The sequence below is a fragment of the Vulpes vulpes genome, chromosome 5 (assembly GCF_048418805.1).
Source record: "Vulpes vulpes isolate BD-2025 chromosome 5, VulVul3, whole genome shotgun sequence".
NCBI classification, from domain to species: domain Eukaryota; kingdom Metazoa; phylum Chordata; class Mammalia; order Carnivora; family Canidae; genus Vulpes; species Vulpes vulpes.
In genome coordinates, this window is record NC_132784.1 from 40538538 (window position 1) to 40552549 (window position 14012).

Here is a 14012-nt window from a genome sequence, read left to right on the forward strand (position 1 = left end):
CAGGATCGCAAAGAGATATCTGTACTCTCACATTCATAGCAGCACTATTCACAATAGCTAAGATGTGGAAACAATCTAAACGTCCCTCAACAGATGAATAGAGAAAGATTATGTGGTGTATACATATTACCCAGGCTTTAAAGAGAGGGAAATCCTACAATATGGATTGTAGGATTATTACCCAGGCTTTAAAGAGAGGGAAATCCTACAATATGCAACAACATGGATGAACCTTGAGGACATATGATAAGTGAAATAAACGAGTCACAGAAGAACAAACGCTGCATGATTCCACCCATATGAGGTAGCTGAAATAGTCACAGCCATAGAAATTAAGAATAGAATGGTGTGCAGAAGACCATAAGGGAAGGAGGAGAAACTGAATGAGAAAAAATCAGAGAAGGAAACAAAAACCATGAGACACTCTGAACTCTAGGAAAACAAACTGAGGGTCGCTGGAGGGAAGAGGGAGAAGGAATGGGGAATGAGGTAACTGGGTGACGGGCATTAAGGAGGGCATGCGATGTGATGAGCACTGGGTGTTATATGCAACTGATGAATTATTGAAAACTACATCTGAAACGAATGATGTTCGTTGGCTTTATGTTGGCTAACTGAATTTAAATTAAAAAAAAATAATAGGATGATGGTTGCCAGGAGGGAGGGAGTTACTAATCAATGAATATAAGATTTCAGTTATGCAAAATAAGATCTAGAGATCTACTGTATAATATTGTGCTTACAGGTAATAATACTGTTTTTATACACTTAACAATTTGTTAAGAGGGTAGATCTCATAGAAAGAGTTTTTGTCATAATAAAATTTTAAATGCTGTTAATCGTCTTCAAAAAGATGTTATTTTGAATCTACCTGGGTCCTTAACCAGTCAGTTGCCTCTCTGGGCTCCTGGATCCTCCTAAGTAACCCTGTAGCTGGGCAGAGGATTTGCCAGGTCCTCCCCTGCTCTAACCTCCAGTGATTCTACACCAGACAGGCAGATGCACTTCTACTCAAACCCCCAATGAGCAACCCTGACCCAATCCAAAAAGAACTCTCCTTTCCCCCACAGAAGGCCCTGGCTCTAATGTAGTGGAAACTTCTCTCTAGTTCCAGCTCCCTGGGCAAGTGACAGTGAGAACCAAGAGAGAGGTGAGGCTAACCCTGCACCCCTGGGGGGAATCAGATTTCCCCAGTGAAGACTGACCAGAGTGCTGTGCAGGTGGCCAGATCGGCATCTTTCCTGCTTTCTCCCTGGGGCCGAAGGTGACCTGTCTCCACCTCTGGCCCTTCACTTTGAACAATGTGCTGCTGCAGCACTTCTCACAAGCAGGTGATAGGGAAGGCAAATCCTCCAGGATCCGGGAAGAGGCATAAAGAGATCTACAGCAAAAATCTATTTTCACTTTAAAAATGCATGTGCTTTTTGTATTTTATTCCACACTCTTTCTATATTTATTTTACTGTAAAAATCTTCCCCCTCCCATTCTCCAAGGAAAACTGATACAGCAAGGAGATGCACCACATTCATCTTTTGGCTTTAAGTACCTCCCAGCACATGTGACACCCCCCTCCCCGCCCCATAGAAAGTACATTAGCTGGTTAGAGAAGCCGGTGGGGGGGCTCTCAGGACTCCTCCTCCCACCCCCACCCTTGGTGTTTTCTCAGCACCTGCTTCTAGTCCTCAGTTTGGAGACCCCACAGTTGTGACTGCTGGATTCGTGCTTGACCTTCAGGGTCAGCAGACTTGGCAGTTCCTTCAACTCAGACACCCCCTTTGTTTTATAGGAGGATGCCCTATTGCGACCTTAGACCCACAGAACCCCATTTCCCAGCACGATGAGGAGAGGGAGGCAATTTTTACAGCACATTAAAAAATTCAGTGTCCTGAGGGGGCAGTATCAGATCAGGACACTCTAGCCAGACCACTCCCACCAACATTCATTATCTATGTAAATCTAGCCAAAGAGAATACCCAGAATAGCTGAAAAGAAGAAAATTCAGGTGGGGTGGGAGAGAAGGTTGAACAGAACAACCAAAGAACAACCTATAAACTGAAATGCAGGCAACCAGCCCCAACGCCTGTGTGGGTCACCTCCACAAGGACACGAAGGTGTTTGGCTCTGGTGGGTAAAGGTTGCCACCTGACACCTAATTGTCTCACCCAACCAAAAGCAGACCCACCTCCCCAGAGGGGAGCAAACTCAGCTATTTGGGGCCTAGGGATAGGCCAACCATTGGCACATTTTGCAAAAACATTTGTTCAAATCATTGGTGCATCAGAATAATTGTTTCCTTTGTCCTCTACTCTAGTACTGACAGCCTAGCATTTGCCATGAGAAACAACTGATGGTGCCAGCCAAGATTTCCAGAAATCAAAGGTCTCCAAAGTTTTCTTGATCACTCACCTCTATTAGTAAAAAATTTTAGATGTGTTCCCAATATATGCACAATTAAAATTTATAAACTACCTACAGCTGTGACTGTGTGTTAGTACATTATAAAGCATACACAGGAATAGACATTTTTGAAGGGTGAGTCAAAAGTTAAATGTAGATAGGTCTAATGTTTCTTCCTCTACTCCAACCAGCCAATCATCAGGAACAACTCTCTTTGGAAGCCATTGTCTGTAAGCAGCCTCATTGTCTGTCACTCTTTTGTTCTTTAAACTTTGTTGGAAGTGCCATGTCTGCTCAGCCATTCATCTCATGTGCCAACTTGCTAAAGAACGTAAATGTCTTTGTCACCTTGATGAATATGTCTGAGGGTAGGAAGAAGAGATGAGAGGATTAGCTCTTGCCCTCAAATTCAAACCTACACATTCTGCAACAATTCAAAGTGCCTTAGTGTGTGCCTGGCACTGTGTTGAGTACTGGGCAGAATACAGAGAAATATGAGAATGAGTTAGTCATGGAATCTACTCTCTGGAGCACCCCATCTCTGCTATTGGGGGTGCCCACATCACTCACATTCCGGGCAGCTGGGTAGAAAGAAAAATAATGGGCCATGAGAATATAACAGGAAAGCTAAAAGGTATTCGGTGTAAGCTGATTCCTGACAGATAGGTAGGACATTGTCAAAGGGATGAGGGCAAAGGACTACCCACAGAGGGCCTCAATGTCTCCGAACTTAAGGTAATAAAACATGCCAGATGGGGCTGCCCTAATGAATATCCTGTCCCAAAGTCTACTGGATTCAGGAAGCCACAGGAAGAACATGCCTTCGCTTAGAACCAAGCAGACCTGGACTCCAGGGGTGGCTTTCTACTAGCTAGCTGTGTGACCCAAAGCAAGCCACTCCTCCCTGAGCCACAGCTACTTTGTCTGTTAAATTCAGGTGCTATAGTTTTCAGGGTTGTTGCAGAGGGTAAATAAAATAACATGTCAGCATCTACTATATAAATATGGTAAATATGGGTTCCCTGCAGAGAACAGCACTGAAGTATTCCTATGGGAATGGAGCAGCCTCCAGTGGCCTTTACTGTCTTCTGGGAACCAACCTTCTGAACTGACTACTCATGAATGTGTGCCACACCTTTCTGATCAAATTGTATTTTCATCTTGGCCCATCTTAAGGCTCACAAGTGTTTCCATTAAGAGCACAGAACTGGGGCAGCCCTGGTAGCTCAGCAGTTTAGCACTGCCTTCAGCCCAGGGTGTGATCCTGGAGACCTGGGATCAAGTCCCACATCAGGCTCCCTGCATGGAGCCTGTTTCTCCCTCTGCCTGTGTCTCTGTCTCTGTCTCTCTCTCTCTCTCTCTCTCTCTCTCTCTCTCTCTCTCTCTCTCTCTCTCTCTGTGTGTCTCTAATTAATAAGTAAATGAAATCTTTAAAAAAAAAAAAAAAGAACACAGAACCGGAAAGCAAACTTTCTTGGTCTAAATTCTGCTCTTCCGTGTGCCAGCTGCATGCCTGCTAGCCAGCCTCTACTATTTCCGTCTCTTTTTAAAAGAGCAACATGGATAGAACTAAAGGGTATTATGCTGAGTGAACTAAGTCAATCGGAGAAGGACAAACACTATATTGTTTCAATATGTTGTTTCAACATATAATGAAACATACAATGAAACAACATATAATGAAACAAACAATAATTGTTTCAACAATATAATGAAACATTATATTGTTTCATTCATATGGAAAATATAAAAAATAGTGAAAGGGATTATAGGGGAAAGGAGAGAAAATGAGTGGGAAATATCAGAGAGTGACAAAACATGAGAGACTCCTAACTCTGGGAAATGAACAAGGGGTAGGGGAAGGGGAGGTGGGCAGGGGGATGGGGTGACTGGGTGACGGGCACTGAGGGGGGTATTTGACGGGATGAGCACTGGGTATTATACTATATGTTGGCAAATTGAACTCCAATAAAAAATATACTAAATAAATAAATAAATAAATAAATAAATAAATAAATAAATAAAAGAGCCTGTATGCATTCATTCAGCAAGTATTTATTTTGTACCTACCACACACCAGAGATTCTTTTCTGACATATACGCAATGCTGGGACACAGCAATGAACAAAATGGACAGAAAGCCCAGGTCTATAGGAGAATGTGTTACAAAATGAGTCTGGAACATCTTGTCACCCAAGAAAACAAGGCAGCTATCCAAGGTCACAGGAGCCAACCTGAAGGGATTCCTACTGGTTAAGGAAAAGCATCAAGTAGGACTAACCATAGCAATGGATTGAAATGCATCACCCACATTTGTAAAAATCCGTGAGTTCATACTGATATTTTTTTAATGACCCCATTTGGAGGATGCTGGATGTATTATCCTGAAAACTGAAAAAAATAAAATAAAGCACTTAAGTCGCCCTCCCTGAACGAGCTGTATCTCAAGGTAATTCAATAGTTGATGAGAGGATATTTCATTCTATAGGAGTGGATTCTATATTTCGGATAATAAATGGGAAATAAATGATAGAATAGCATCATCTCTCAATCCCCCGAATGAATTAATGGGTCTGGGTATGATCATCAATGCCTGCCCACATCATGAAAAGAGACAACCAGCCATTATGGGACTCTTGATGCAGCACCATCGCTGAAGAACTCCTGGCAAACAACAAAAACCAAACCTGAATCTCTAGAAGCCTCTAAATCTACAGGTCTGCAGGAAATACAGAGGACAGAAGACTGTGTTAAATACTATCATGGAAATGCAATCAGCAAGACCCAAAACAAACTACCCAGTTTCTGCAACAATAATTTCAAAGGCAGGAAAAAAAGAAAGTGGAGAAATATAGGAACATAAAAGCAATATCAATCAAATGCAACTGATGGCTCTTGCATATCCTGATAACAAACAAATTCACTACCAAAAGTCATTTGTGTGTACATAATGAGTACAGAGTTTCAGTTTGGGATAATGAAAAAGTTTTGGAGATGGATAATAGTGATGGTTACACAACAGTGTGCTTAATGTCATTGATGTGTACCCTTAAAAACTATTAAAATGGTCAATCTCATGTGATATCTATTTTATTACAATAAAAAATCATTTGTGAAACTACTGGAGAAACTTGAACACTGGATATTTGACAATATTAAGGAATTGCTAAGATTATATTTTGTGAAATCATATGGTATTTGTATATCTCTGGTTGACATATTTCGCTTAGCATAATACCCTCTAGTTCCATCTACATTGTTGCAAGTGGCAAGATTTCATTTTTTAAATGGCTAAGTAATACTCCATTATATATATATATATATATACTCAATTATATTTATATATATAATATATAAATACCACAGTATATGTAATATATATAATTAATAATACTGCATTATATATAATATATAATATATATGTGTATATATAATATATATATATAAATACTACATCTTCTTTACCCATCTGTTGATGGATATCTGGGCTCTTTCCACAGTTCAGCTATTGTGGACATTGCTGCTATAGACATTGGGGTACAGCTGCCCCTTTGGAACACACCGTTTGTATCTTTGGGGTAAATGCCTAGTAATGCAATTGCTGGGTTGTAAGGTAGCTCTATTTTTAACTTTTTGAGGAACTGCCATACTGTTTACCAGAGTGGCTGGCTGTACCATCTTGCATTTCTACCAACAGTGTAAGAGAGTTCCTCTTTCTTCACAACCTTGCCAACATCTGTTGTTTCCTGACTTGTTAATTTTTGCCATTCTGACTGGTGTGAGGTGGTATCTCATTGTGGTTTTGATTTGTATAATACAAAGTTTAAAAAAAAATCCCTGCCCTCATAGAGTTTACCACTTGATTATGACAAAACAAACAAAAAAATAAGCAAAATATATATATAGCTTAGATGTAATGAATGTTATGTTGAACAAAATAAGCCAGGAATATCAGAGGAAATATAAATTTGCAGATTTTCATGCTAAATGAAATAAATCAGAGAAAGACAAATAATGCATGATTTCATTTATATGTGGAATCTAATTAACAAAACAAACAAACAAAATAAAACAAAACTCATAGAGAACAGAATATTGGCTGCCAAAGGAGAGGGAGTTTGGGGGGGGGGGTGGTAGGTGGAGTGGGTGAAGAATGTCAAAAGATAAAAACTTTCAGTTATAAGATCATTAAGTCATGGGTTGTAATGTATAGCATGGTGCATATCTGAAAAATGCCAAGACAGCAAATCTTTTTTAAAAAAATTTTATTTATTTATTCATGAAACAAAGAGAGAGACAGAGTCACAGGCAGAGGGAGAAGTAGGTTCCCCAACAGGGAGCCTCATGTGAGACTTGATCCCAGGACCCCAAGATCAAGACCTGAGCCAAAGGCAGATGCTCAACCACTGAGCCATCCAGGTGCCTCAAGAGAGCAAATCTTAAACGTTCTTACCACAAGAAAAAAAAATTATGTAACTACGTATGGTGACAGAGAGTAACTAGACTTACTGTAGGGATCATTTCCCAGTGTATACAAATATCAAATCATTATGTTTTATACCTGAAACTAATATGATGTTATATGTCTATTATACTTCAATAATAAATAAATTCACAAATGAAATACTCAAAAAATTTCAGAAATCGGCCATATTTAAATCAAGGAGACTGGTTGAGTTCATCTATGGAATATAGTCTGAGTTCTGAGTCCGAGGGACCTTCATGATTGATGGTTTAGGGAAATGAAAATCCAGGGGGAAAGAAATAAGAAAGGACAATCAGTGAGGGAAGAGGAAAACTAACAAGCATGAGGTCCCTGAATCTAGAGACAAAAATGTTCCAAGAGGTAAGTGATCACCCGTGTTAAATGATGCTGATAGTCTAATAAGCTTAGGGCTGAAATATGTATTAGTATTAGATGCAGCAATAGGAAAGTCATTGATGATCTCAACAGGAGTGGGTTCTCTGGAAAGGTATGGCAGGGAAAAGCCTGGGTAGAGTGGATTCTGGGGAACATTGAAGACATCAAGAATGGACAACTTTTTCAACTATACAATGCATTATTGTTAACTCTGTTGTATTGCACACTTGCAAGTTGCTGAGACTTGCTCTAAAGCATTCACACCACAAAAAATTGAGAATATTAACCATGTTAACTATGTGAGGTGATCAATGGGTTAGTTATCTTGATTCTGGTAATCATTCTACAATGCATATGTACATCAAATCATCAAGTTTTATACTTTAAATATATGTAATTATATCTGTCAAGTGTTCTTCAATAAAGCTAAAAAAAAAAAGAACAGACTAGTCTTTTGAGGAGATTTGCTATAAAAGCGAACAGAAAACTGGGGAGGTAGCTGGAGGAGTATGTGGAGTCAAAAGAAGAAATTATTTTAGGGTTGGGAGAAATAAAAGTGTCTTGGTAGGCAGTTGAGAGTGAAATGGCAGACAGCAACAACGCGATGATGCAGGAGAAAAGAATGCCCTTGGGGAGGCAAAGGCAGACAGGGTCTAGTGCACAAGTACAAGGGCAGCAGTTCATCCATGGTAACATGAGGGAGGGCGGATAGTATCACATTGACACAGACTCTTCAGGTGGTAGGACATGCAGCTGTGGAAGTTCTGTTCTGGTTGCTTCCATTTTCTCAGCGAAGTCATTGTGTGACAGCGAGAATAGGAAGGAGGTGTGGAGAGAGGAGGAGTGGCAGGTCACATGAGTGGGGCAGAAGACTGAAAACAGATTAACTGTCAGGATAATGCCTGCAACTCCATCATAAAGTTACAAGAATTCACTGAGATGACACATATAAAGTGCTTAGAATAGTTCCTACCATAATAAATACACAATAAATCCTTGTTCTTCATTCTTTTTATTAGGCCCCTCTTCCTAATCTCTCTCCATCTTCAAGAATTGCCACCACTTCTCCTGTACAAAGTTGACTGAAGCCCCATGTGTCTCCATTTGATAGTTCTTGGGCTGAACCCTTGGAAAACAGCCCCTTACCTCAAAGCCAACAGAGCAGTCCCTGCCCCAGACATCTCCCTGCACATACCCCAGGAGGAGTCAGCCCTGGAAGGCAGCCTTCCTGGCAGCAGGCACAGCAACGGAACACTGCATCCTGCTGAGAGGAGAGACTATTCAGATCAGGGAGATCCTTGTTGGTAAGGGAGCTCCTTGTTGGTAATTACGGTCCCAGCCTGGGCACTTCACCAGGACCTGCGGTGGCTCCTGGGCTCCCAGGGGCCGTAGAGTGACGTGGCACATGGTACAGATAGGAAATTATAGATAGCTGCAGGGTGTGCTGGTTTGAGGGGTTCTGGGCTGGGATCCTCTATGGTGAGCTGCCAGCATGAGAGTGGGTTAACTTACTAAGAGGAAGATGAGTCATCCATGTGCAGACAGGAGCAGGTGGCTGGGGAGACACTGGGTGTGATGGTGGGAAGTACTGAACCAGGAGTCCAAAGGCTTGGGATGAAATCTTGGTTCTTCCACATGAACTATGTTATCTTAAACTATTCAGGTTCCTTTTGTATAAGGAGAAGTGGTGATGGTGATGATGATGATGATGATGATGATGGTAGTGGTGGTGGTGGTGGTGGTGGTGGTGGTGGTGGTGGTGGTGGTGGTGGTGATAGCTTTACTCAGACTCCCACAAAACCCACTCCCTGCAATTCTCAAGTGCATGCTCTGAAAAGAAAGGAGATGAGAAGAGGCAAGACACTTGTGTCAGCTGTCCTCTGTTTGCCCCTCCAGAGCCACCCTCCACTCTGATCCACTCTGCTTCATGCCCTGGGATGCATCTGGATCTGAACTGCATCAATGGGCTTCCTTGCCTTCTGGTGTTAGGTTCAGCTAACCCAAGACCCCAGCTGCTTATCAGAGACTGGAAGAAGTGAGAGGTCATGCATCTGTTTGCCAGAGGTTGGCTGCATCCCTCTACTAAATGTCACAGCTCTTGTCGTTTGTCCTCATCACCTATCCTGTCCAAGCTCCGGTGGTTTCTTGTTTATTAGCCCCATAATGCTTCATCAGCCCTTACTGACTTCCCTAAGTCCTGCCTACATCTTTATTAACCTCTCTACTGCCCAGGCTGGTACTACTATTTCCTGCCAAGATCTTTACTGAATTCTCTTTCCTACTAAGTACCAGACTCTTGTTTCATCTCTCACATAAGTGCAGAAATCATCGACAACCACTTGAGTAATATTTATTGAGCAGTTAATGTATACCAGGTTTCACTTAGGTTACAAAGAGCAAAAAAGCATCACTTTACTGCAAAGGACCTAAAATCTCATTTGAAAAGTCAAGGAATAGGTGCATCAAAAAGTACAAGACGTGCCTTGCACATGCTTAATGAGTCTTTCCCTCCTTATTAGATGGAGAAACCTGCTTTTCAGGTGCTGAATCCCTGGGCCACTTGCCCAACATGATCCCCTACAAACAAGGTCCACATAGTACCGGAGACATAATAAGCAAACCACAAGATACAGGTTGTAAGGTTTCCTGTTGTAGCATATACTCTATCAGAATTCTAGTTTATTGATCTGTATCCCTAACAGGACAATGAGCTCTGTGAGGACAGAGCTCCTGTTCATCTTGTCAACCATTCTCTTCTTATCTGGACCACTGTGGTGGGCTCCTAGCTGTCCTCCTTGCTTCAACCCTTGCCTGCCCCCCTCCATTAACCATTATTCACCTGGTATCAGGAGTGGCTTCCAAAACTATAAATCTAACCCTATTGCTCTACCGCTGAATACCTTACATGGACTTCCCACTGCAATCAGGGTAAAGTCCAACTCCACTTGCTACAAGGGCCTATGTGTTCTGAAGCCCACTTCCCTCTCGCCACACTCCCACACTAACCTTTCTGTACCTCTCACATGTTAAGTCCAACTTTTGGGACACTAACTTGCTGTCCCCTCTTCCTGGACCATCCAGCTGGCTCCTTTTTCTTTTCTAGGTCTCAGCTCAAATGAGACATCTTCTATCACATCCCTTTACAGTTTATACCTAGCACCCAGCACCATATGGATTAATTTTATTCACTTATCATCTATCACTCACACAGTATCATGAGAGTGGGACCTTGTCTCTGTCATTCACCACTAGATCCCCAGAGCATGCAACACTGCTTGGGCTAACAGTATGTTCTCATTAAATATTTAGTGAATGAAGGCATAGTATTCAGGTGAGCTCAAAGATGCTTTGGAGGAATGCATTAGAAGCAAGGAGAAGCTCTTTAAGCAATAGTAAGAGAGAAATAAACAAACCTGATGCCTTATGTTGTTTTAGCAAGTAACTGACAAGAGCTGGTGGGCAAGAGAGAAGAGCTGAGTCTGCATGCAGGGGAGTGTTGGGCTATGCCCCTGGGAGCCCTTATAAGGCTGCAAACCTGTACTTCATGCCTAAGAGGAGATAGGGAGCCATGCAAAGCCACCTCACTCTTTTATACCCCCTCCCCATTATCTTTCTTCTGTCCCCCTACCTTTCCTTCATCTCCTCTCATGGGTACTGAAATATTGCTCTCATCTAGCACTATCAGAAAAAGTCTCTCTTCAAGAGGTCCCAGGAACATTAGATCAGGGACCACATTTTTAAAAATAATAATAAACATCAGAATTTAAACAATGTGACAAGGGCACTATGTCAGTTAGGATGCCTTTGGCCAAATAAAACCCAAATTCAACTGGCTTAAACAGTAAGGAAGATATACTTTCTCATGTAGCTAGAGGTCATGGCAAAGGGATGCTGTAAGGTCAGTAAGATCCGTTCCTTGCAAAGTCCTCAAGGACCCAGTTCCTTCTGCCTTTTTACCTTACCATCGACAATATTAGGTTTGTCCTCAATTATCTTCCCTCATGGTCATAAGATGGCTGCCACCATTCCAAACCTCACAACAAACAGAACAATGTCCAGGGGAAGAAGAGCTAGCAACTGCTCTTCTTTAGGAATCCTTTTAAAACAAAGGCAACAATCTTTCTCAGAAATATTCCCCAAATACTTCCCTTTATGTCTCATTGGCCAGAACGAGCTCATGCTCCCCTCAAAGCAGAATGTGGCAAGAAAATGGAATTACCAATCCTGCTCAAGAGCAGAATTGATGAAGAATTGCTCTTGAGCAGAAGATAGGTGTTGGAGAGTTTGCCAAAAGTGCCAGTTATAGACACCAGTCACGAGTCTCACATGAGTCTGAGGCAGTGGGCAGAAGGAGCAAAGTTACTCAAATTTCAGTAATAATCATTGTGAAATTCAGTATGCGAAAAGATCGCTTAGCCCTAAATTACAAAATAATAGGGAAATAGGTAAGTGATTCATGCAGAAAAGTGCCTAATTCTAACTCTTTGGTGGAGAGTAGAGGATGACAGGGAATGAAAAGGAAACTGGAATGATTTCTCAGAGGAGATGCCAATAATAAAGCCAACATATCTCGACATTTACTCTACACCTGGCACTGTGCTAAGTGCATTGCATAATTCACTAAATTGTATCCCTTCAATAACACTCTGAAATGGTTTCTACTCTCTCCTAACTTAAGATAAGAAACTGAGGCATAGAGAAATCAAGTAGCTTTTCTCAGGTCCTCAATTTAGTTAACTGATCCCTGGATTCAAGCCCAGGCAAGCTAATTCCAGATCCTTTCTTTTATTTAATCCCTGGGCCATTCTTCTTCCCTAATCATGCAAAACGCTTTTCAAAGGGACAAATATGGGCTTCCCCAGATCCTTTAACCTGAAGTCAGAAGTCTAGGCAGAAGGAACAAGTACACCTGCTAGAAAATTATTATCTGGTTGAAGTAGGAGATAGTTAGGACCTGGTTAGATGGTACAAAAAGAAAGAGGCAAACTGAAATTTATATTATTTTTGAAGGAAGAGATACTAGCACTGACATCGATATAATTGTTTATAGATAGGTACTGCCAGAACAGTCTCATGTCAGCAGCCTTAAGAAAAATTGAATTTCAATAAAGTGAATGGATGTATCCACTCCTGGCCCAGCCAGTGCCCAGAGCACAGCCTAGCACTGATTCTCCGCCACAGTCCATGGCAGAGCAGTGTCAGTCAAATGGGGAGACTAAGATGTAGGCCTCGGTAAAGGAGAAAGAAGATTCAAAGCTGTGTTACAGGACTGGAAGGATGGGGTTATGGGCAGCAGTGATGTGGTTGGAAAACATTTAAAAGAGCTATTTTGTAGAAGGAAGGAAGATGCACTCAATTTTGAATAGGTTGGGTTTGAGAAGATGGTGGCATATTTAAGAGATAGCATTAGGGGGGCAAGACTGGAATGAATGTGAGGACTGTATTCACAGGTAAGAGTTTCAGTCAAGCAGATTCATTCATCCAATTATTGAACATGGGTCTGTCCTAGGTTCTAGAATGGTCCTAGATCTAGAGCTGCAGCAGTGATTGGAATAAAACCTCTGCTCTCATGTTTCTTATGTTCTAATATCCAAGCCCCTGCAAAAAAAAAAAAAAAAATGACCCCTTGCACAACCTCCCACACTATTCCTTGTGCCCTGTGTGAGCACACAGAGAAAAGAGCAAAATCAAATCATGTAAGTTGAGAAGGCAAAGCAAAGATGGTGAAGGAGAAAATAAGAAAACAGGGGGAGGATACCACTAGAGAAGAGTAGGAAATCAAGGGAGTAGCATTTCATTAAAACAGAAAACGAATGAGTTTAAAAAAGAAATTAATGTCCAATGGGCCCAGTCTAGTAGTGAAGAAAAAGCCACTGAATTTGACATGAGGATTGCCACTGCTCAGCTTTTAGCAATGATTTTTGATCCCTACTGTGCATCAGAATCACCTGAAGAGCTTTAAAACACACAGATGCCTGGGAGCTACCCTCAAGATCCTAATACAGTTGGTCTGGGATGGGGCTCTGGAACTATTTTTCATTTGTTCAAGTGACTTAAATAAACAGGTAGAGTTGAGAAACATTGCTTTAAATACAGCAATATCAGCAGTAGAAGCTAGATTGAAGAGAATAAAAAAGAAGGGTGTTTTGGTTTTTTGGATTTTTTTTTTTTTTTTTTTTTTGGTAGAGGAACTAGCAGTCTTAAGATCAGACGTGGATGTTTAGCCTCAGTCTCCTCCTGCCTGGCTGTGTGATTTAACCTCGTTGTGTCTTATCTGTGAAATCAGGATAGAAATTCTTGCTGTGCCCAACTCACAGTTTCCTTGGGAGGTCAAGATGGGATAATAGATGTGAGAGTACTTTGAAAAAAGATTGAAGTGCTATAAAAATGTAAGATTTATATGGTTGTCGGTTTTTTTCCCCAAAGATGGCCCTAAAGATAGTGATTATCAACTATAAAGACCCACGTGGAACCAGCATCCCTTTCCACTGAGCTCACAAAGAAAACGTCCTTTGATAAGTGCTCACAGCCACTATCTAAAGGTCTAAGGCTGTTTTCAACTCTCACTTTTTCACAGCTAGCTTTGCACAGAACCTATAATGGATGCCATTTCCACAGTCTTGCAAATCCTACCTAATATTGCTAAATCACAGAGCCACCCAACATAAAACTCAAGAGTGAAGCATGCAGCTATAGAGATTAAAATAAAGTTTAATGTTATAAGGTTTCCATTTAGTTGTCAATCCTCCTTGTT